At 37.8% G+C, this 24,958-nt stretch overlaps 1 protein-coding gene and 1 long non-coding RNA gene across 4 annotated transcripts in view; one reads left to right on the plus strand and one right to left on the minus strand.

Moving 5' to 3' along the window:
• The window catches only part of LOC113414036 (heparan sulfate glucosamine 3-O-sulfotransferase 1-like), a 105,006-nt gene that overhangs the window by 70,560 nt on the left and 9,488 nt on the right, over window positions 1-24,958 (plus strand). The gene's annotated exons all lie outside the window — the stretch shown is intronic.
• LOC148130846 (uncharacterized) lies at window positions 6,818-15,183 on the minus strand. Of its 2 annotated transcripts, XR_015749634.1 has the most exons (4): window positions 15,051-15,183; window positions 13,806-13,870; window positions 9,912-10,312; window positions 6,818-7,175 (listed from the first exon to the last, which is right to left on the minus strand). It is a non-coding gene; the product is annotated as an uncharacterized LOC148130846 (long non-coding RNA). The 2 variants fall into 2 exon arrangements; XR_015749633.1 differs by lacking the exon at window positions 13,806-13,870.

Below are 24,958 nucleotides of genomic sequence, written 5' to 3' on the forward strand. Positions count from 1 at the left end.
CATCAGTTTTTAATGGATGATGACATCTGTAGAATAATTTGTAAGATTGCTGTAGACAAAAACAGACTCTCTATCTCATTATTTCATGCAAGCATTTGGTTTTAATTTGAGGAGAAAAAAAATCTGATGTCCAATTCAATTGAAAAGTGCAAGAAATAAAACTTGTTCAGCATTTTCAATTCCAATGCATTCCAGTAGTTGGAGGAACTAGTAATAACACTTAGACTTATATACCACTTCATAATGCTTTGCAGCTATCTAAAGGGACGCGGTAGCTCAGTGGCTAAGACTTCTTCTGATCATGTGGCCAACATGACTAAACGCCGAAGGCACACAAAACATTGTTACCTTCCCACCAAAGTGGTCCCTATTTTTCTACATGCTTTTGAACTGCTAGGTTGGCAGAAGCTAGGACAAGTAACGGGAGCTCACTCCATTACGCAGTGCTAGGGATTCGAACTGCCAACCTTTCTGATTGACAAGCTCAGCATTTTAGCCACTGAGCCACTGCTTCCCTTGTTTTTTAGTCTCATGTTAGTCTTGGTGTTAATCTCTACTCATCTGGATGTTGACTGCTGGTGAGGAGGGGTTTGGTCTTTTATGTTTCCTTTTTGGATTTTTGATTGCTTCTTTTGAGTTGTATGTAGATGTTGTTTATGTCTATGTATCTGTTGATGGTTAATTTATCTGAGTGCCAGGCTTTCAGGAATTCAATGATGAATGATGACTCTAATAACTCTGTTGAAGGTGTTACCTAGTTTGATAATGAAACATCTGCAAGAAAACCACCAAGCTCAGTTAACTAAGAACCCCACAGCTACAAGTATCTTCTTTTATTGAAACCATTCTTGCTTCCACTATGTCCATACAAAAGTGGCCTTTACTTTTCTAATCTTTCCAGGTCTTTATTTTTGTGGATTTTATTCATTCCATTGAGGTGTGATTTTTTTTCAATCCTTACTACATTCACTCTTAATTCATTTATTTGCTCAATGTTTTATCCTGCATTATCTTTTTATAACTTAAGCACTTCAATTACTTATTTTGTTCTTTTCACTGACTTGTATATTTAATCCAAATTCATTCATCCCCCATCCATTCTTGATCCTGTTTATTTCACAAAACTCATTTCTTAAGTAACCAATTCTCACTGCATTCAACTTAGTTTTATATTTCTTTTGTTGTATCCAGTCCTTACTTCTGTATAATAAAGTGGACAGAGCTTACACTCAGCTATTTTGCCTTTCATTAGCACATATTTATAAATATTTTATCATAGTATACAATTTTGTCTTAACTTTTTTTTTGGGGGGGGGGGGTGTCTTATTGTTTTGTTTTGCTAGTTATGTTTAATTTGCAAGCATAACCCAAACACACACAACAACCTTGGTCTTTGGTAATGTTCAGATATGTGTTTCTTGTTGCATTACACCAGGGGTGTCAAACTCAATTTCTTTGAGGGCCACATCAGGATTGGGTTTGACCTTGGAGGGCCAGTGGGGGCATGGCCATGGTGGGTGTGACACGAGACCGCACCTCCACAAACATGGTTTTATAAACTTATAAAAATAGGGAGGTGTACATTTCTGTGATTTTGTTTTTTTTTAATACTTACTTGATCACCTTATGACAAAGAGATCAGATCAGGAAACTGACTCCATAGGAAGACTAGAACTACAAAATTGTTGACATAGACTACAGTAGCAGAATCCTACAAGCCTGAAAGATAAAATATTTTACTTTTCCTCCGTTTTATAATCTTCTAAGTCAAGGAAAGCCTCCTGGAGCACTCGGGAGGCCCCATTTTGGGCCTGGAAGGCCCCCTGGAGCACTCCAGAGGCTGCGTTTTGGACCTGGGCCTCCCGGAGAATTCCACAGGCTCCGATTTGGGCCTGGAAGGCCTTCCTGGACAACTCCGCAGGCTTCATTTTGTGCCTGGAAGGTCTCTGGAGGCTCCATTTTGTGCCTGAAAGGCCTCCTGGACCACTCCGCAGGCTCCGTTTTGGGCCTGGAAGCCCTCCCAGAGGACACCAGAGGCTCCGTTTTGGGCCCGGAACGCCTCCTGGAGGACTCACAGGCTCTGTTTTGGGCCTAGAAGGCCTCCTGGACAACTCCACAGGCTCCATTTTGGGCCCAGAAGGCCTCCCAAAAGGCTCCCCAGGCTCCGTTTTGGGCCTGGAAGGACTCCTGGAGGACTCCAGAGGACGCCCTGCCTGTGTTCCAGTTTTGCTAGCAGAGGCACCGCAGGTTGGTCCTTTGCTATTTCCAGACCGGCCCCACGGGCCAGATCTAAGCACCCTGCGGGCCAGAACCTTGAGTTTGACACCCCTGCATTACACTATCTATATAACATTCACTGCCAATCGTTGAGAAGTCCAAACAACAATACACCAGATCTGCATACAAAATCACACTGTCATTCACATTCCCAAACAAAACTTCTTAATATAAGAAGTTAGGATTAGAGTTATATTATAAAATATAAGTAGAAGCATACTATACATTTATTCATGAATAATATTAAACAGAGGGATATCACATAGTCTTGTCTTAATCCCTGGTCAGTGTTGAACATATATTGATTGATCTTACATATTTAGTAACCAATTCCATATTCATACAAAGCATGTCTTAATTTAAGTCTATTAACATTATCTAACTTTTCTCTAAATCAAAAACATGAATAAACTTTCCCACTTTCATATATTTTTCTAAGATTTGCTGAAGATGAATAATGTGGTTTGCACAACCCAAGCCTGTCCTAAAGATATATCACACTGTCAAAATATAGTTTCCTTTTCATTCATAAAGTTACAGGAAGATGGATATGAGCAATTATCAACACTTCTTTGAGCCTCAGAAGAAAGTTGTGGTACTGCCCCCACTTAAGAAGCCTTCACTTGATTTAACAGCCTAGAAAACTTTAGACCTGACTCCAACCTTTCATTTTAGGAATGGTTGTAGAGAAAGTGGAGGTCCTATAATTACAGAGAACCTAGAAATTTATGAGGACATACTTACTGATGATCTTTGGAAAGACCAGGCCCAGGGAAGTCCAACCATTCTCATCATTTCTAATCTCTTGATTCTTTTTTGATACCATCAATCATGATATCTTTCTAGACCAGGGTTATCAAACTTGCGGACCACAGGCAGGATGTGTCAAATGCTAGCCACGGCCATGCCTGGTTTAGCAAAAGGGAAAGTCTGGATACATCATGTGACAACATGAGTTTGACACCCTTGGTCTGGACTGTTTTATGATGGTTCTTTCAGATGATATATTTTGGCATTGGTAGGAGATCTACCCAAAGTTTTCTGATTTGCATTGTACCTCAACGATCCCTCCTGTCACTATTTATTTTTCCCTTCTAAATAGGAGATGGTATTTTTCAGCAGAGAATTTGATATTATCAATGATATCCTGTTCTATAAGTCAGCCCCAAGCTGCACAAGCAAAGAGACTGTCAAGATTTAATGGGGATGAGCAGATTAAACAAATTGCTCCAGGACAGAATGACAAGGACTTACGGGCCTGTCAATTCTAAGAAAATATTATCCTTGGTTTGGAATGGGGTTATACTCTCAAGAGCTGGGATGGAAGTTCTCCTAGACCAGGGCTGTCAAACTCGATTTTATTGAGGGCCGCATCAGGGTTGTGTTTGACCTCGTGGGTGGCAGAGTGGGCATGGCTCGGGTGCGTGTGTTCACGTCACTCGTGTTGGGGGGGCGCTTGTGGTGGCATGAGCTCTCTGCCAGAGAAAATGGTCTCCCAAGCTCTATTTTTGGCTGCAACGACCTCCTGCAACCCTCTGCCAGTGAAAACGGAGCTCAAGCTTTATTTTTGCTGGCAGAGGCACTGCAGGCTAGTCTTTTGCGGTTTCCAGGGCGGCCCCATGGGCCAGATCTAAGCACCTCGCGGGCTAGATCTGGCCCCAGACCTTGAGTTTGACACCCCTGTCCTAGCCCCTGCTTGAAGATCAGGTGTCAGATGTCTATGGAGATTCTCAATCATCCAGGTCATGGGGTCTTCCGGTTTGAGTTCCTTCGGCGACAGACAGAAATCCGCGATCGTGCGTGGTTTTGGTCCGGGCTCGCTGCTGGAGCGCCCTGAGCTGGCTGGTTTCGGGGCTAAGCCACCCCGTAGAGGTGGTGAAGAGGAGGGAGACTGCCAGCAGGGTTGAGGAGAGCCGCATCTCTCCTCCTCAGCTGGCCATTACTCCCTTTCCCGAAGGCGGTTGCAGCGGTGGTCAGAAATGGCCACCTCAAAGAAGAATTCGACTGGAAAAGAATGTGCAGGAGGAAGATAAGAAGTGAAAGTTTTGGCTGACCAGGTTAAATTGCAAAAGCAACAACTAAGGTACCCTGGAATTTAAACTTACAAAAAAATAACCGCTCCCAAAGAAGAGTCGGAAGCAGCAAAGGAAAGTGAAAAGGGAAAGGTTTGGGGTTTTTTCTTCTTCTCACCCTTTCCCTACACTGACAACTAAGAGACTTAAATAAGAAATCGGAAAAATCCACTTTGACATCAATAGGCAATTAAGCTGAAAATAAACAAAATGTCAAAGGGATAACAATGATTTCTGGACACTAAAAAAAATTTTCATAAGCAGGAAGGGAGAGAAAAAGAATAAAAGGGCAGGATCTGGAAAGAGGGAGGAGACTGCTGGAATTAAAAAGAATCTACAGTAAAACTTCAACAAGACTTCTAAAAGATACATTTTAACTGAACCTTTGTAACTAAACAGTAGAACCCTAGGAAGAAAAAGTGAAAAAAAAGAGCAAAAAGAAACAGCTTGCATACATTTTCCCCATTTTAAAGGTTGATCTAATTTGGCACAGTGCCTGGCAGATTGCACTGTTCTCCCAGTTTAGCAAAAAAATACCATATGTTACTGCACATCATTTCCTAGATGCATTAATTATTGTTCATTTATAGTATCTTATTGACTGCTTTTTTTAAAAAAAAAACTAGCTGCTCTTTTGACCTATACCGTCTCTGTATACAAATGAGATTTAGCATGTTTTCCAACTAACACATTTTATTAAAAGTCCTACACTTTCATGAGCTTCATGCAATGCATAAAGTAGCTAGACTGATTACAGCTGATTTAGGGGGTTGCAGCTCATGAAAGCCTTTGCCTTTTAATAGAATTTGTCATCTTCCTACAATGTCTATAAATTCATGTGTAAATAATTACAGAATCTGGTGGATTTTTTTTCCTTAACATACATTTTTCCAGTGTAACAACTTTCCATATATGTTGGATTCCAATTCATATCATCCTCAGGCAACGATCATGTAGGTTTTAGAAGTTGTAGATCAACAGATGGGAAATGTGCCATATTAGAAGAATTGCTTTTTAGCATTAGTTTTGAAATCTTGACATCATACTTCATTTCTCCCAACCAGTTTTGCATTTTAACATGAATATTCTGAGAAATTAAGCATTTGATACCCCACATTTAAAGGGCATACAAATATGACTTCTGTTTTTAATGGTATTCAAACAAACATTATAAAATGCTTAAATTAAAAATTAATATTCTAATCCATACCTCATTTTACGGAGTTCTTGGTGCTCTCTGAACTTGGTTGTTTGCTTGTAGACAATTGTTACCATCAGCAGCAACAATAGACAATCCTGAATAGGATTCGCACCTCACAAAACATCTGCTGGGACTCTCTGCATAAATGGGGCATATCCTCCCCTCAATATGATTTCAAACTGTAGATCACATTGTGACCAGCTGTAAGCTGAGGGCATATACCGGTCTGGTATCTGATTTTTTTTAATATAAACAATGCTGCACTTCAATGGTTAGATGGCCTAAACATTAATATTTGAACATAGATGTTTTTGACATTTATATTTTATTGGGTTCTACTAATCTAGTTAAAATGTTAATTTATATTGCTAGTCCATGTATGATCTGTCACATCCTAAATAAATAAATCATCATCATTACTGAAGTCTGGTAATAGCAATACTGTATTAGTCCTAGGTTTTATTAGTCTTAGGTTTTAATTATGATCTGTTCAAGAAACCATGTTGGCTTAATTTATACTTTAGACTAAATCCAATTAAGTCGAAGCACTATACTGTTGCTGCCCAAAATGTGAACCAAGCCAGAAAAATATGTTAAAAACTGTTTCTTCAATATCATGCATCTCATTTTCATAACACCATGTACAATATAAGCTATAGATATGATTCACAGTGCTTTCACTATTTGCATACTTTAAAAAGTAATTATATATTCTAATGATGGATCAGGCCATATGCTACTTGAAGCAACTCAACACAAAACTCTATTTCTTCCCTCTTGTTTTCCTCCAGCAGAGAGATTTATGGTTAATGGCACTGTATCAAAAATATTTGGATTTTATTTTTAAAATCTCATGTATCCTTTTGTCCATTCAGTTACACTCTATGTGGTATGTATCCGCAACTCAGCAACTACTTAATCTTAGTCAGTTAAAGCTGACAGCTGACTGATAGACAAGAGTTCTCCTCAGAGAAAAATCCAATCAGCAAAATCTCTGTGGAAACATCAAGTCTAGTTTAAGAAAGAAATGTTATTCCAAGCAATTTCATGGAGCATAAATGTAAAGGTTTGCCAATAGTCCATGGATCTCATTAGAGAAAGGAGTGAGGTGTCCATCCATCACCAAGTAATAAAGATAGGTCAAGTCAACAGTACTATGCTGGCTTCACCTTTGGGCTTAAAGAAATCTGGATTGTAGGAATCGTGTTGAAAACTAAAGTAGCTGAGAACCAACATCATTTTCCCCTCTATCTTTGAAGTCACATCATCATCATCATTATCTCTTTTATTCATTACACATGAAACTCAGTCAACTGAACATTTAAAAATGTAACACAAATATTGACTGGTGTTGGTGGTTGATACGGGTTGCTCCCAGTATCCAAGTATCTTCTTAAAATGTACAATGTTTTGAGTAGTGCAGTTTTTTGCAGTTCCACTGGTGTTATTGCAGGAAGATCCAATTTCTTGATGTGTTTTGCAAAATTCTTGGACATAGTGCCAAGTGCCCCAATGACAATGGGTATCACTGTTAAATATTTCATCCATAATTGCGTGGTTTCAATGGCCAGGTTGTGATATTTCGTGATTTTTTTCCAGATCTGTTTCTTCGACTCTGGTGTCTCCTGGTAAAGCGATATCAATAAATTGTATGATTATTATTATTATTATTATTATTATTATTATTATTATTATTATTATTATTTGCTTGAACTATGTAACTGTCAACTCAGTTTGCTAGAACAGGCCATTATACAGAAGGTCCTTAACTTACTGCTGTTCACTTAGCAACCATATGAAGTTATAACAAACTAATTTTCTGTGGTAATAGTAACAAAACACCTGCAGGCAAAGGTACTTACAACTAGGCCTGAAGTTCTAAAACAGGGCCCCTTCTCTGCAGTCACATGGCTGCAACCAGCCTGCATTTTTACAACCATTGGTTGCATCCTGCAATCACATGATCATAAATTATGATAGTTTTGCTGCAAACCAGCATTTACTTGTCATTTCCAGCAAAAATATACCATAGCAAACCGTGGATTCACTTACCGACCACCGGAAAAAAGGTCATAAAATCAGGTCGGTCATATGAGTGAACCACTTTACTATCGTCATGACTTATGAGCATAATTGCCAAGTTCAATTATGGTCGTAAGTCAAGGACTATCTGCAGGGGTCTTCAAACTTGACAGCTTTAAGACTTATGGACTTCAACTCCCAGAATTCCTCCTTCAGTCATGTTAGCTCAGGAATTTTGGGAGTTGAAGTCCACAAGTCTTAAACTTGCCAAGTTTGAAGACCCTTGATCTATAGTCAAGTCTGCTAATAATTATAAGATATAGTGCATAGAATAGTTTCGACTCTTTTGAAAATGTGATTAAGAAAAATAATTTTAAAAATGAAGAAGAGAGTTAAGCATACTTTTAAATGTGATTTATTGGCAGCAGCAGTGGCTTTCTTTACACTACTTTCAGGATGCTGAGTTTATTTTCATATATTATTTTCATATATATTTATATTATTTTCATCTTAACCTTCTACACTTAACATATTCCAAATTGAATGATATATATAATGTTTCTAAAACCTGTAGCCATATTAATGACTAAACTCTGCCAGAGTTTATACCACAGTGGTTATAAAAATAACCTTTCTATCGTATGTACACATCTGTTCATTTTAATTATAGTAGAAAATAGATAGTAAGCAGAAAATTGGATGCTGAATGGAATCTGTAAACTAAAACCATCAGCTTTATATTGTTTTAGGGTAAAGCACCTTGCTGTCAAAGATAGAAATGCACCCACATAATTACACCAGATATAAATTTTATTTTGTTTTTTATGCATCCTCTTATCCATCTGTTCATTTTACTTACTAAACTGAAAACATGTACAAAAATAAATGGATCAAAATATCTATGACTAATTTTCAAATTATCAGTGTTCAGCCTGATTTTGTCTAGACATTTTCCCCTCTTTGCTGGAAAAAACGCCATTTCTAATCATTATAATTAAGAAAGCCAATATGTTTAAGTAGATGGTCAGCAAATCATCCAAGTAAAAAAATGATATAACGCGATTAGAAGGACTTCTTTTTGAGGATATGCTAAATAGTTGAGTTTGGACAATTTCTTCCAGGGAAAATGGGTTCCAATTTTGCTTTCTCCAGTTTATAAACATCCAAGAATTACCTAGAATAGTACCATCCCTGACCACTAATTATGCTGTGTGGATTTGTAGGCAATGGTATCTCAATGAACTGAAATTGGTGAAGAGTCTGCTGTACAGGTAGTCCTTGACTTATGACCACAATTGAGCCCAAAATTTCTGTTGCTAAATAAGACATTTGTTAAGTGAATTTTGCCCCATTTTACAAGCTTGCTTGCCACAGTTGTTAAGTGAATCACTGCCCTTATTAAGTTACTCACATAGTTGTTAAGTGAATCCGGCTTCCCCATTGACTTTGTTTGTCAGAAGGTCTCAGAAAGGGACCACGTGACCCCAGACATTGCAATTGTCATAAAGATGAGTCAGCTGCCAAGCATCTGAATTTTGATCACATGATCATGGGGATGCTGCCACGATCGTAAGTGTGAAAAACAGTCATAAGTCACTGTCAACTTTGAACGGTCTAAATGAACGGTTGTAAGTCAAGAACTACCTGTACTGTTGCCTACATATGAGAGGTTAAATGAAAGGAAAGGATACCAGTGTCTCAGGTTATGGACCTGAGGTTATTGGGGCTGTAATTTCCATCGCTAAGCAACAACCTAAAGTACAATGGCACAGGATCACATCACTTAGAGATGTCAATTCCAGCAGTCCCAATTGCCATCCTAACATAGGTCATTAAGTGAGGACCTCTCATGATGGTAGCTTTGGATTTCCTGCCAGCTTCCCCTCTGACTTTTCTTGTGGGAACCCAGAAGGGACTGTCAGAAATGATCGTGTGACTGTGGGAATATGGTAACAGCCAAAACTCTGAAAACTGATACCATTTACAGGATTTAATCTCCTGGTTTAGCTTTATTAGAATATTATTAGTATAAAAGAAGTTCCATGTTCAAACAATTACGATAATGGTTTGATTTTAATAATATGTTTGCAAAATAATCTGATAGATATGCGCATGTTGTAAGGAGTTGTCTGCATAACTTTGGGTACACATACACATTTTGAGAGAGGTGGTAGAAAGAATGAAGAAATACACCTCAAAGCCATACTTTGATCAGAGAATTTTCTACTAAAGTTATTAGAAATAAGAATTAGAAAAAAAGTAATTCTAGCCATGGCAAAATAATCTTTTTGAAAATGCCTATCTAGATATATCACCTGCCAACCATTTAATATACTTACAGTTTATGTTAACCTTCCATAGCATTGCTTTTTAATCTATCCTTTTCTGTGTACCAGGTAGGAAGACAGCCTGAGGCCAAAGCAATTGCTTTATTACTCATTTTTGTAGACCTCTAGTAGCTGGTATGCTTTTCCTCCCCAATTTCTTTTTGTTTCTTGAAGTTCATGACTCCAACTTCCTTAATGGAAATGAAACTGCTTCTTCATTAACACAAGCATTAGCCTAGTAACTTCGCAGGAAACATTTTCTGCTGAAGTTTACCATTTTATTTTCCCTGTGGTGTTATGTATTCTGTCCTATGTATCTTGAAGTTCCACATAATAATGTCTGGAATGATGTATATGCTCCTGTGTATTTATTGTATCTTTTTTAAATGGCCTCCATAAATGTTCAGCATCATCTGCAAAATCAGGGGAGCAGAAGAAAGACATAATAGAAATTTAACAAAGAAATAAGATGGCATTATTTGGAAAAATTACAAAGATGAATTAATTCACTTAAAGATTAAGCAGAAATTCATTAAAAGCTTCAAAATCATTTCCCGTGGATTTGACATAGAACAAGGCTCCTTATTAAAACTACACCTGTAGATTATTCAAGACCATCTATATATAACATCAGATGTTTATGTTTTTTGTTTTACCACTTCCATTCTTCTTTTGTAGCAAAAAAATTACTTGTTTCTCCAGATGATATGCTTAAGTAAAAAAAGATTTATTGATCTCTGAAATTCCATAGGATTCTTGGTTTTTGCTGCAATAGGCTGACATGGCTATTTCCCAGAAAACAAAAGTTTTATTATTGTTCCCATCTTTAAAGTAATTGTGTCTTTTGACTTTCTCCTAAACATTCTGTTTTTCTCTTCTAATAACTTTGTATTTAAAACATATTCTTCCTTCAGGGTATATTCCATATATTCAATGAAATGGACTGTGATCCAAAAAGTTAATGTTATAATAAAATTATCTTAAGGCAGGGTTTCTCAACCTTGCAACTTGAAGAGGTGTGGACTTCAACTCCTAGAATTGCACAGCCAGGTTGAAGTCCACACCTCCTCAAGTTGCCAAAGTTCAGCACCAGTGGTCTAAAGTGATACAGGTCTTCTTGTTTTTCTTTCTCAAAACTTTCCTTGGAATGTTCCAAAATGTAAATTAGATTTCTTGAAATTACATCTTGCCTTTCTCCAGGAGTTCAAGGCAGTAAATATGGCGAACCCTATTTTATTCCATTAACAGCAATGCTATAACATCAGTTGGGCTTGAGATTTCCAGAAAATTCTATAGCTAAGTATGGATTTGAACGTGGGTCTTCTCAGCCTCAATCTAACATCTTAACTTATTTGCCTGATTTGCTTTAATACAGCTACCTTGCCTTTCAATATCTTTGAAACTTATTTAGGAACATTTTCCTTCCATTTTCTAGAACCAGAATTAAGCTAACTAATCTGTTATATCCCGAATCTCTTGCCATTATATTGGCCTTTGGAAGTGAGAGACTGAGTTTAGATGATGTTAAATTTGAGTAAGAATGTCCAGATTACCTAGATCCAGTCATTTTATTTTCTATTTACCTTAGCTGTTTAAAATTCCCTTCAGACGCAGAATTCAAATAATTCATTTACTTCTCTGCAGTCTCTTTAGCTAATTACCCTGTCATTCCTGGTAGGTTTCTTCTTACTTAAAATGTATTTATAAAATAATTATTTATGTTGTTCTTAGTATTATTAATTATGCTATCAAAATCTTTAATTGTTTCACTGCATTGGATTTTGTCCTCATTTCTCCAGCAGTTTTCTTTTCACTGTTTATTAGCCATAAAGGTGAATAAATCTTTTTTGGTGTCATTGCCATTTTTACTTTTCATTTTATCTTCCATTTCATTAGTCCTGTACATCATCAATTGTGGGTATTTTGTTTCTAATTGAGTTAACTGCACACACATTTTAGGTGCTACCTAAAATTAAATTGGCGGTCACTCTCCTTGGGTCAGTTTCATGACCTAAATGACTGTCCTGAATTATAAAAGTATCTAAAGATTTTACTGTTTTGTCATGAAAATTATGTGCATTTATTCAATCTATATGTAAACAATTGAAATCATTTGTTGCTTTCTCCATTAGATGTGTTCTCTGATTCACAACCATTCTGGACATTTTAGCTGAGTAGTAATAAAGCCTAGTTTAAATTATTTTCAGAGGCTAATATTCTCAACCAAAACAGTTGTATAGAGAATTCTGTTTTGAAATGTTCTGATTGTTAGGTGATTATAGATCCAGGACTCTCAATTCATTTTATTTTCAAAGTGACCATAATTCCATTTATGATATCATATGCTAGAATTTCCAATTGCATTTTGGTCGGTATGAGAAGTATTAGACCTAACATGAAATCACATCATTGAAACATGTTAGATCAATGTGTCTCAACCTTGACAACTTTCAGATGTGTAAACTTCAACTCCCAAAATTCCTTAGCCAGCCATGCTTGAGAAACTCTGGTCTATGGCAGGGTTCATTTTCTCTGGAATGGAACATTTTGCACACCTCTCAAAATTATTTAGAAATGCTTAAATTATACAAAGGCATGGGAGCTGTGCCAGATCCAAAGAGAACTTTTTTTTCTATGTCTTTCCAGCTACTGTAGCTGCAAATACTTGCTTCATGATGCTGTTCCTCAGATTTGCTTTAATGATGCCTGGGTATTAGGCTTGTGTTAATTGTTTGTCGATTCAGAAATGGATTAAGAGACTCTTGCAAGACTGAAGCATGGCAAGAGCATGGACTTGAATTCCACATGTCTGAAAGCTGCCAAGGTTGAGAAACACCAGGTTAGGTTAAAAAAAATGTCACTCCCATTATGGTGTCTTTGCACTACCAGAAATGGGATCGAAGGAGGCATTTATAAATTCATATAAAATAATCTACTGCTTCGAATCACACGGCTGAAGCCATGTGAGCCCACAGCATTAGTTTCCAGGCTCAATTTAGCTAGACTAAAGTTTTAATTATAAATCTCTACCTTCCCCTTTGCAGGTTGCTTTCTTTAATTAATGTTGGATGGAATAAACTGGAAGATTGTCTATTCCAAATGCTGGTCTTATACCAGCTGGCAACTTTAGTATCAGACTTGAAACTAGCAATAAGGCTTTCTCTTCTGATTCTAACAGTCATATTTCCCTTCTTAAAAACCACCCTCAAGGTTACCCGCATTACTGCAAGGATCAGGGTATTAACCTAGGAGGTTGACCCTTAATGTCCAACACTGGAAAATGTAGACTCTGTATATTAATTGGAGTAGCAAACAGTAACCTTAACTCTGAACTCACCTATAGAGCGGTCAGTGAAAAGCTATTGTGTCTCAACCTTATATGGCCTTTTAAATCTGCTAGTTGAATTTAAAGTTGGATAACAGCCACTCACCAGCTGACCTCTTTGGACAGTGCAACCTGTGTTAGGGGGTTGTATGCAAGCCAAGTTGACAAGGGTTGTATGCAAGCCAAGTCACATTTAGCGTCGACTTTTAAAATCTAGCAATTATTCCATTATTAAGAATTAGTTATTTTATATAGGTAGTCCTCGACTTGTAACAGTTCATTAAGTGACCATTCAAAGTTACAACGGCACTGAAAAAAACTGGCTTATGACTATTTTTCACAGTTACAACCTTTGCAGCATCCCCATGCTCATGTTATCCAAATTCAGATGCTTGCCAACTGGTTCACATTTATGCCTTTGCTGTGTCCCAGGGATCATGTGATCTCCTTTTGCAACCTTCTGACAAGCAAAATAAGTGGGGAAGCCAGGTTCACTTAACAACCGGGTTACTAAATTATCAACTGCAGTGATTCACTTAACCACTGTGGCAAGAAATATCATAAAATGGGGCAAAACTCACTTGGCAAATGTCTCACTTAATAACGGAAGTGTTGGGTTCAATTGTGGTCGTAAGCCGAGGACTACCTGCATTATAAAATTAACGCTTAAAAACATTTCCATGAGCCAATGAGGAGTGATTGCTTTAAGCCACAAAGAAAAGAAGAATCTTTCTCTGTAGGAAGATAACTACAAGCATCTCCCAAAGCAATAGGAAGGACCTGCCAGAAACTAAGATCTTTCCCAAGAGGTGAGAACAGTTTTATGGTAAGCTGTACAAGCTCTCTCTTACCAACCTTTTGCCTCAACCTACATTTTAAACAGTATTCCTCCCTGATCAACAGTTTCTCATTTGCAAATTATCAAAATAATCAATCAGTTTTAAAAAAACTGGAATGCCTCCAACATTGATCTAATGCCTACTAAATTATTAAACAATTGGTAGGATCCTCCTCTGACCTTTTGTTTACAGATACTAATAAGACATTCCAATTGCCTAAAGACTGGAATTGTTCTATTACTGTCACACTTTTTAAGAAAGAGATATAAAGGTATATGGAAACGACCTTGGATGACCTGGCAAAGAAATGCTGCCTAGGGAACAGTCGGGTTAAGAGAGAGCACAGCCCAAAGCTGCATAGTGAGCAGAGCAGAGCAAGAGACTCGTTGAGGGACCCTCCCTAAATTATTGAACTGTAAGAGTGGTGCAGAAGAATTATACTTGCAGACTTGCAAGATTGATGACATCCTTAGCAGGCAGACCACATAGGAAACAAAGCCAGATAACCTACTTTTACTTTATTATAAAGTTACATTAATAAACTCTTGCATGTTCTGCAAGGACTCTAGGCGGCATCTTTGCTGGATCTCCCAAGGCCATTCCCTCATATCCATGATGGGGAACCTATGGCATGCGAGCGCTACCCTCCCAACAGCTGATTGTCGGGTAGCTGCCGTGCATGTGGGGGGGCGCGAAGGAGATGCACCCATGCACAGAGACGCACGGCGTGCATGGGGGGTTGCACACGCATGCACAGAGATGCACAGTGTGCATGGGGTCATGCGTTCATGCACAGAGACGGAGACGCAAGCTGTGCGCACGGGGGGGGGGTCATGCGTGCATGCACAGGGGCCCCGCATGCATTGCCTTATGGGTGCTGGCATGCATGCATGCGCGCATGTGCACGCATGCATTTTTGGCACACGAGGACAGAAAGGTTAGCCATCACTGCCATATACTATTACAAGGGTGGACTTTTCCAATTACCATCCAGTTAGTCTCCTATACATTCCAAGGAAAGATTTCTTTCTGTTTTATAAGCTTCTGGATTGACTAGAACAGAAGTTCCTGATTGATGAACAAGCCTATGATAGGGAGGGCAAATCAACTGTGGATTAGTGTCCCATCCTGCAGTTTTTAGCAAAGAAATACAAGCATGTTTACTCCCACTTCCTTTCCTCCTCCCACATTGTTTTATAATCAGCAGCTATCTCAATCAAGAGAGGTTACCTCTCTCCATCCCTCAAACTGCCCTTTTCAATACCTATATCAGTGAACTCAGTGGACAAATTTTGGTATAACCGTTCAACCCTCAGGAATCTGGATCAAACAAATTAAATTATTAAATTAAATTATATTTCTCATAAGATTAATAATCTAAGACCACATTGGATTTCTTCCATGTCAAAAGAGGCAAGAGCAAGACCAAGAGAGGCAAGATTGAGCAGGCAGAATTAGATCAGAGAGAAATACGAACTCTCTTACATCAGGAAGCTACCCTTTCAATGTTATTGAATATTATTTAATACTATTACTTGCTCAACATATTGCAGCATTTTTTCCCTTAACTGAAGGCCTGGGACCCCAAACCTCATCTTTTACAGAAGCCTCTATTTTTCTTTCCACACTGCTTTTGCTCCACTTCATCCTGTCTGCACAGAAACATAAAACAGGAAACTGCTAAACTCTTTGCTAAACCAAAGCAAGAAATTATACTTAGCTCTGCAGGATGTAGTTAGAACAGTACCTAGAAGCTTGTTGCAGCTTGAATCGAAGTCTAGTTGAATAGGTCACGCTAGGAACAGCTGAAAAGCAGTACTTGTACACGTGCTATTTTAATGATGATAAGAAATTTGTAACCAATCATTATATTGCTATTTTGAATTTCCTGTATCCTGAGGTATCAAAATAAAATGCCAATCTTGCTCAGGGCTCCTCCCAGCAGCTTGGTTATGGAGAGCCCCTTTGCTTCTGATCAGGAAGAAAGTGACAAATTTTCACTTTCCTTGACTCTGTATAATTGATTGTGCCACGTAAATGAACCACAGATTGGCTCTTGCCCATCAATAGCGACTCCACCAATATCCTCCACTTGGCTTCAAGGTGACTTCTTGAGAAACACAGAATCACAGAGGCTGGTTAAGTACACCCAGCTCCCCATCCCATTCATGTCGGAGGCACCATTTAAGGCACATCTGGGTTGAAAGGATTAGCTGGTGACATCACCATTGCCAGGAGATTGCCTGTGAGACTCCTTTCATGTCCGTGTCAAAAAGCTGAAGTGAATAATGGGAGCTCACCCTGCCACGTAGCAGCACTTGAGTCTCAAATGCAGGCTTGCTTACTTCCAAACCAATGCCCTAACCACCTGAGCCACTACGCTCTCACATACCCTGCTGATTTCAGTAGAATCATTCTCATGGTCTTGTGCCTCAAATTGTCCTGAGCTCAAAGTTGACGGTCAAATAACAGAAAAAACTTGATGATATGGAATCAAGACTCTCCAAGAACTTCAGAGCCCAAGTCGGCAGGGATAAGTGTAAATCAGTTCTGAAATTCCCCATAATGTCCACTTGAGGTGCCCAAAAGCCCTTGTTGGATACTCATTGCATAAATTTGGTTCCTATTCCCCCTGTGAAGAAAAGTCAATAGGGACTTGAGTCCCTTAAGTGTTCTGACCAAGGTTTCCTGAGACAGTAACAATCACACACTGTTCCCAAAACCCTTTTTGTTTTATTTCAACAGCTGTGAATTATATGCATTCACAGCCCGTAATGAGTCCCAAACAGTTTATGAATAGTCAAACAGAAGTCTGCCAGAGTCTTTCGGAATAAGGCTGATAAGCACCCACCTTTATCTCCCTTGAAGTGCTGCCAATGACTAAATTGCCAATTAGCTGTAGAAAGTCAAACGGAGCACACAAAGTCAACACGGAGCTTCAGCTTTTAAACTGACCAGAACGAACAAAGTTGCTTCCTGCTCCTCATTTATGTCTTATGGAAGGAGCCAATCATCTCCAGGCCTTACTCCTGAGCCGCCTCTTTTGTCTTAACTGTTCTTGCCTTCTGGCAGTTCTGCACAAGCGCGCATTGGGAACAGGCTCCCTCTGTTCCTCTGCCTCGCTGATGTCAGATTCTGGAGGCTCCGGAGTCCGCACATAACTCTCAGATGGCCTTGGCCCCAATTTCTTTGTCAGACGCAAATCCCTCGTCCAAGCTCTCCCCAGACTTCAGGACTGGCCCATGTTCCTCCCCACTGTCTGACTCTGCTGCCAGCTCCACAGGCCACCAGCGGACCACAACAGCTGCAGGGTCTCAAGGGTTGAGTCTCAGGGAGGGAGGTGTTGATGGAAATCCCTAAGAACCCTCTTGTTAATGAGGCCCCTTAAGAGGTATTGCTGGTAAACCGGTCTAGCTCCAGTGGTTATAGGTTACAGCCATAGATGATGGCAATAGGTCCTAGCAAAACCTTGGACAATGACCCCTTTGAGCTGTGTTTTTAAGAACTTCAGGGAATTAATTGGGGGTGATCCATTTATTAAAAGGAAATTGATTTATCTTTTTGAGGGATGATTTGCCTCAATATCCCCTATAAGATCAAGTAAGGTGACCACCAGAAGGGAGTTTAAATAGCAATGTGATATTGCAGTTGTTGTTTTGTAAAATAACTGGCAAATAGTCAGAACACATGTATGTTGAATTATTGATGACTTTGACTAGATGTCCAGATTTGCAGAATATTGTAAGATTTTGATGATGCAGAAAAGTCAGGCTGTTTTTGAAGCTGATGGGAAGGTTTGGCTCCTTCCCTATCAGCCACCAATGATGGTCCCGAAGGTGGCTCTTGAGGTGCAGCTGCTTGTATTATAGGTGAGAAGAGAATTTGATTGAATTGGTTGGATTTGATGACTTACTGAATAGTCCAAATCCTCCTATACATGGTGAGCCTGCGTGCAAGGCTACTCAGAAACCCTATGAATTAAGATCTAAGAAGCAAGCCAAACTTCTGCCTCTTAGACAGACTCTTTCCCCCACTGCTTTTGCTCCACTTCACCTGTCTGCACAGAAGCAGGTGAACTACCAAACACTTTGCTAAACCAAAGTAAGGTATTATACTTAACTCTGCAGGATGCAGTTAGGACTGTACCTAGAAGTTTTATTACAGCTTGGGTTGACGTCTAGGTCGTAAAGGTCATACTAGGAAGAGCTGAACAGCACTATTTGTACATGTGCTATTCCAAGCTGAACAGCTTGACTTGTACATGTGCTATTTTAATGACAATAATAAAATTGTAACCAATCATTGTATTGCTGTTTTGAATTTCCTGTGTTCTGAGGTATAAAAACATAATGCCAGCCTTGCTCAGGGCTCCCCACAGCTCCTTTGTTTGCTAATGGAGAGCCCCTTTGCTTCACATCAGAAATAGTCCTCAATTCTAGGTATAATTGATTGGCCTTGGCACTGGGTAAAAAAACCCAAAGTTCTCCATTGTGGTGGAGATAGCATTCAGGATTGGGTGATCAGTCTCTGCCTGTGACTGGACTGAGTCTGTCAAAACTTTGATGACACTCCCTCTGCTGCTAGGGACCACCCCAGAAATTGACTCGGTCAGCTTGTTGGACAACATGTTGATTTCTCTCCGTGGATGGATGGATGGTTGGATGGATGATTCAGATACAGAATATCTATTACAGTCAAAGACCGGCACAGTTAAAAAGATTAATGGAAGATAGATAGATAGATAGATAGATAGATAGATAGATAGATAGATAGATAGATAGATAGACAGACAGACAGACAGACAGACAGACAGACAGACAGACAGACAGTCTTGTCTAACAACTTAGTATTTGTTAAATAAGCAAAAATCTTAATTAATAGTCCTTGATTTATGACCACAATTGAGCCCAAAATTTCTGTTGTTAAGTGAGACATTTGTTAAGTGAGTTTTACCTCATTTTACAACCTTTCTTGCCATAGTTGTTAAGTGAATCACTGTAATTGATAAGTTCGTAACCCGGTTGTTAAGTAAATCTGAATTCCCCATTGATTTTGCTGTTCAAGTCGCAAAAGATGATCACATGTCCTTGGGACACAACAATGATCATACGTATGAACCAGTTGCTAAGCATCTGAATTTTGATCACGTGATCATGGGAAATGCTACAAAGGTCATAACTGAAAAATTGACATAACTCACTTTATCAGTGCTGTTGTAACTTGAACAGTCACTAAATGAACTGTTGTAAGTCAAGGATTACTTGTAAAGTATCCAAACTATATTTGGGGGTGGGGTGGGGGGTTGTACCTAAAGTGAAAAAGAAAGTTAGGAGCAGTGATTAAATCTAGTGTTGTGAACCATGTGTGAGTACTAATTATGAATGCAGATAAGACACCAAGATCTATAACATTGTGTCTCCAATTAACAGAGATAACATTCAAAGAAGGAGAATTCAGATAATACTGTTAAAAATTGGCATATTTGTCCAATTTGTAACCAGTGCTTTTTGACTTTATTCAGGCAGACAGCTGATAAGCAAAAAAAGTACCAATAAATTAGAGATCAACAAATTTTGACCTGAAACAGTAAAAGTTATAATATATTCCAGACTGTCTTCCAGAATATGTTTAAACACAAAACTAGTCTGTAATATTAAATAAGTTAAGATCACTTCTTAGACTATTCTTATAAATATTTTGAGTCAAATTTGGCTATTGTTTAAAATAACTTTAGAATCTTTATTCAGAAGCCTCAATTTTCTAACAAGCTGCTGGGTTTTTTTTCTTTTTGTCTAATGCATGCCATATCATTTCGTTACCCAGCAACCAACATGGCCAAATAATAAAAACACATAACTTGTAATAGGATGCTATAATTTTGATGCCGTACAGGGGAGTTGTGGAAGAAAGAACAGAACTAATTTTTAAATTATGCACCGTGAAGCTATTGCAAATGTTCTATGAGATAGGAAAAATGAAGTGTTGCAATTTCAGATCCATAGTTTCATTATGCAAAGTTGTTCGTGATGTTTCTAAATGTGTGCATTTAATTCCACAAAGATAGCAAAATGCAGATATTATTTAGATAATACTTCCCAATGATCTACTCTGTGCATCATTTAAACCCTCTTTAGCTTTATTGACCAATTATAGCATAACCATATGTGCTAACAATCCAAGCTTCATCAAAATCAATCAGTTTCTTAGACTAAACTTGGAATGTTCCTCCAGTAGAATTGCTCCCTAAAGCAACTTTGATACATTTAGACTTCAATTTTATAATGCATTTTGAATCTGATTATCCTTTGTAATATATTTCTGGGCAACATTTTATTTTGGTAGAAACTTCTGCCATATAGAACCATCAACAATTCTGCAAATGTACTGGATTTATCTAGAGCAACAAGTATACACAGAGACAGAGACATGTATCTCTATATCTATCTATCTATTTATTTTATTTATTTGATTTGCCAATTGTTTACAAGATAATAAGTATAAGTGTATACATAGTTGTGAATACATGAAATGGGTACATATAAGAAAAATAAAAGAATAAGAGAAACAATAGGACAGGGACGGTAGGCACGTTGGTGCGCTTATGCACGCCCCTTACAGACCTCTTAGGAAAGGGGTGAGGTCAATAGTAGACAGTCTAAGGTTAAAGTTTTTGGGGTTTGGGGAAGAGACTACAGAGTCGGGTAGAGTATTCCAGACATTGACCACTCTATTGCTGAAGTCGTATTTCCTGCAATCAAGTTTGGTGCGGTTTACTTTGAGTTTGTATCTATTGTGTGCTCTTGTGTTGTTATGGTTGAAGCTGAAGTATTCATTGACAGGTAGGACATTGCAATGTATGATTTTATATACCATGCTTAAATCAGACCGAAGACGGCGTAATTCAAGGTTTTCTAGTTCTAGAATTTCAAGTCTGGTGGCATAAGGTATCTCTGTCTCTATCTATCTCTATCTATCTATCTAAACACACATACTCTCTCTCTCTTTCATGGTTAACACATATAAGCAGGAATTAGGAATCTTACTTTTTAGTTAAATTATACATGCTGATACACAGTCTGTAGGGTTATTGAAAATGTGAATACCCAGAATGGGAAAGAGAACTAAGTAGAACATTTTGGCGGTCAGGTCAAGGGATGAGATGGGTGTTCTTCCTACACTTGAATCTATTCTAGAAAGAGAAGAGAAATGTACTAAGGATGAGCTGGAGAGTGAAGAGGCATAAGTAACCATGAAAATGGATGGAGATTTGTGTGTTCATTCAGCTGCAGTCTAATATAATGGAGTTGTGGAGGTCAGGGACTGGGAGAAATCTAGTGTTTTGAAAATACATTTTGTATAGCTACATACAAAGTGTAGGCAGCCCTGGCCAAACTGATTTTTGTCATGTTTACTTTCATACCATGTAGCAGTTATGTCAGCTTCAGGTCATTTAGGGATTCATCAAAATATTCAATTTGATTAGGGGTTCCTACCCTTGAGCCTACAGTTGTATTATGTTATTTTGTAAACATGTCACTTGCAGCTATCAGTACAGATGCTAGATGCTGATAGTTGCACAATCAACTGGAGTGGTAGACTGTTTAAGTAGGAATACATTTGTTCTTAGTCTGAACAGTTTATATTCAAACTTCAGATCTTCATTTCTCTCATAGGTAATCACTAGGAGTGAAATTGCCTTTTTAGTTTCTCCTATTCATTTTGGAGAGGCTTGTGCTTTGTATTTGGAGGACCAGTAAAAATAAATGGCCAACGAAAGATCCAAGTGTCAATTAAGTGCTAAAGCATGCTAAGTAGCAGAGTTAAAAGAAGCTTTAATGGGATGAAGAAAAGGTGGATATACTATTATGAAGAAGGAATGTTGCACTGTGAGCATCCTAGGTATTTATGATGGTATATGGTATCTGCTTACAGCTGGATGTAACTGTTAAAAAACTAATTATTTACAAGGTGGCACACAAAAAATGAAAGCCGTGTATTAGGAATGGAGCTGGAGAGCAAGAACTAGCAATAACTAGGATCAAGAGTAGTTATATGCACACAAATCAGATATTTTCCACAGCCTTAAAAAAAATTACAGGTATTTCTCATTTAGCAACTACAATTGGGACTGGCAATTCAGCTGTTACGGAAAGCAGACGCTAAATGAAGCCACAGCTATGCTTAACCATCTTAATTCACCTTTCTTTTGCTTTTCAAACTTGCAAAGATTGTAAATGCAGCCATTACAAAATTACTTGTTCATAGCTGCTGTCCTTTATCCATTGACTTAGAAACATGGAAGAAAGAAGTGCAAAAATGTAAACGTTCGAGCACATACAGCATCTTTACAGTTTGATGACTGTATACTATGAAGTTAAACATGATATAAGATCAATTTGGCCAGAACTGTCTTAACTTCCCCTTGAAATATAAAGGCCTTAACTTCTTTTCCTTCCAGAAATCCATTAAAATCTGACTCTTCTCAAAGGCATTGGGTCAAGATGGCAACTGAGCCAGCATTTTTGTGAACTTTTTTGTTTGTTTGCTTTTTTTTTGAGAGAGAGAGAGAGAGAGGTACTGTCATGGTGTTGATGCTTTTAAAGTTTTACGCTTGTATTTTTATTATTTGTGAGTTTATTAGCTGCCTAGGGTTCTTTATGTAGGCAGCTACATAAATTTGTCAAAGGAATGAATATTCAAATAGAAAGGACCTCTGCGTGAATTTGGTTACATTCTATGTTGCAATAAAAAAACTAATCTAGCTGTGCTGTGTCTGTGAGACTTCTGAGAAGAAAGATTCTGGGCATGTAGCTAAGTGTCTGAAGAGTTGAGATTTACTGCCTTTTTTGATGTGAAGTCTATTATCTTAGGAGCAAGAGTCAAAAGGCAGACTTTTTAAGCTATGGAAAATGCAATCCAACTTAATTCATGGAAAGGATATGCAGGGCTTTAGGGAGAAAAATGTAAGTGTTTTATTTATTATTTATTTATAATGTTGTTTATTGCCATCTTTTCTCCTGCAGGTCAAAAGTACATACATAAAAATCTCCCTGATTTTCTCTTCACAACAGTAACACTGCTGAGAAAGAGAACCGGCCTGAAGTCTCTCTAGAGTCAAGAGCTATTTTCTGTCAAAATCTAACACTTTAATCCAGGGATGTCCAACCTTGGCAACTTTAAGACCTGTAGACTTCAGCTCCCAGAATTCCCCAGCCAGCCATGTTGGCTGAGGAATTCTGGGAGTTGAAGCCCAGAAATCTTAAATTTGCCAAAGTTGGACATTCTTGCTTTAATCATTACACTACCCTGGTTCTCCTAGAATCATTAAACATTAGTAATCAACATAAGAGAAACTTCATTGGAATATAATTATGTGGTACTATATAAGATGAGTGTGAACTATTGTAGACATTCAATATTGAAACTGTAAGAATCTTTATAATGTTGATATTAGGAAGTAGGGGAAGAGGCCCGTATAACTTGCCCTTTCTAGCTTTCTCTGATGTTGTCAAGTTTTGTGACTTCATCACATCAGAAACTTTGGGTGCATGTGAAGAGAAATTTTAGTAAAGATCAAGTATTATTTTAAAGAATATTTATATAGTATTTGCCAGTCAACTGTACTTTCTTATGATGACTGGACAACATTTTGCATTAACATTCATAGTAATATGTAATTCTTTCAATTGCTAAAATGCACGTTGTCCTGTGAACTGAATTTAAAATATTCTTTATTGTAGTGAAAAAAGTAATGATTTGAATAATTGGTTGTTTTCGTAATGCCATATGTTGAAAAGGAACTGTTTTCTTATATGTAACTATATATTGTTAATTAAAACTTGTGAATCATCTTGATATTAGATCTTATTTATAGTTAAAATCAATGCCTGAACATTTTTTTTCTGGAACATTTTCATCCTTCTTTAGAAAATTGTCATTTAAAATGCACATATATGTACACAACTTCTGTTTCATTTCAAATACGCCCTTTTATTTTTCCATAAATAATCACATTTTTCAAGCTGCAGTGACAAAAGATTTCCTTTTTGACAAGTTGACATTATCTATACACTATTGTTCAGGTGGTTGAAACCAAGTTAACTTTTACCTACTGCTATTTTATTGTTTGCTTCACACCATTAACAGAGCTTCAGTTTCAACATGACCTACTGAAATTGAAAAGGTAACCTTCCCCAAATAATAAATGGGGGACTCACTACATTGACATCTTGTTTAGGGCTTTTTCTTTAAGCCTGTGACCTAACACATGCAGAAATTCTACAAGCTACCCACATGCAATACCAGTAATAATTATATTCTCCCAGTGGGGTCCTAGATCCGTTGATCTTCACTTGTAGTGTTAATTTTAATGATCACAAAGGTTGAAAATAATAGAATAAATGAACAGAGAGGCACAGCTGTAAATAACTTAAGACTGTTGTTTTGACATTCAAACTGTTCAAAACTTTACAAGTCAAACTCACAAGACCTGCAAAAGCATCAAACATAATTGACAGTACAATAAAATAATGATACAATTAGAAAACAAGTGAATCTAGGAAAGGTTCAAATGCCCCAAGATTAGGTTACATTCATGATCAATTATATAAACAATGCATTTGCAAATTCTTGGTGGGGTTCAAAGAACAACATAACTTGCTTCTTTGCAACAGAACAGTTAATCTGAAGAGCAGCCATCCCCTCATGCCACACAATAAATGCTTTCAAAACTACAAGGATAAAAATTCATTATGGAAAGTGAAAAGCTCTTTAATTAGAAAGGAAGCTGAGAATTCTTGATCATGTCTTGTGTGTCAGGAGTCTTGGTGACTAGTCAGCATCTGCTTAGGAAAAGCCTGCAGCTTAAGTATATGGTTTACATCAGAGGTCCCCAG

This window comes from Notechis scutatus, chromosome 4 (genome assembly GCF_049901735.1).
Source record: "Notechis scutatus isolate UNSWTSFEM ecotype Mainland chromosome 4, rNotScu1.2, whole genome shotgun sequence".
Lineage (NCBI taxonomy): Eukaryota > Metazoa > Chordata > Lepidosauria > Squamata > Elapidae > Notechis > Notechis scutatus.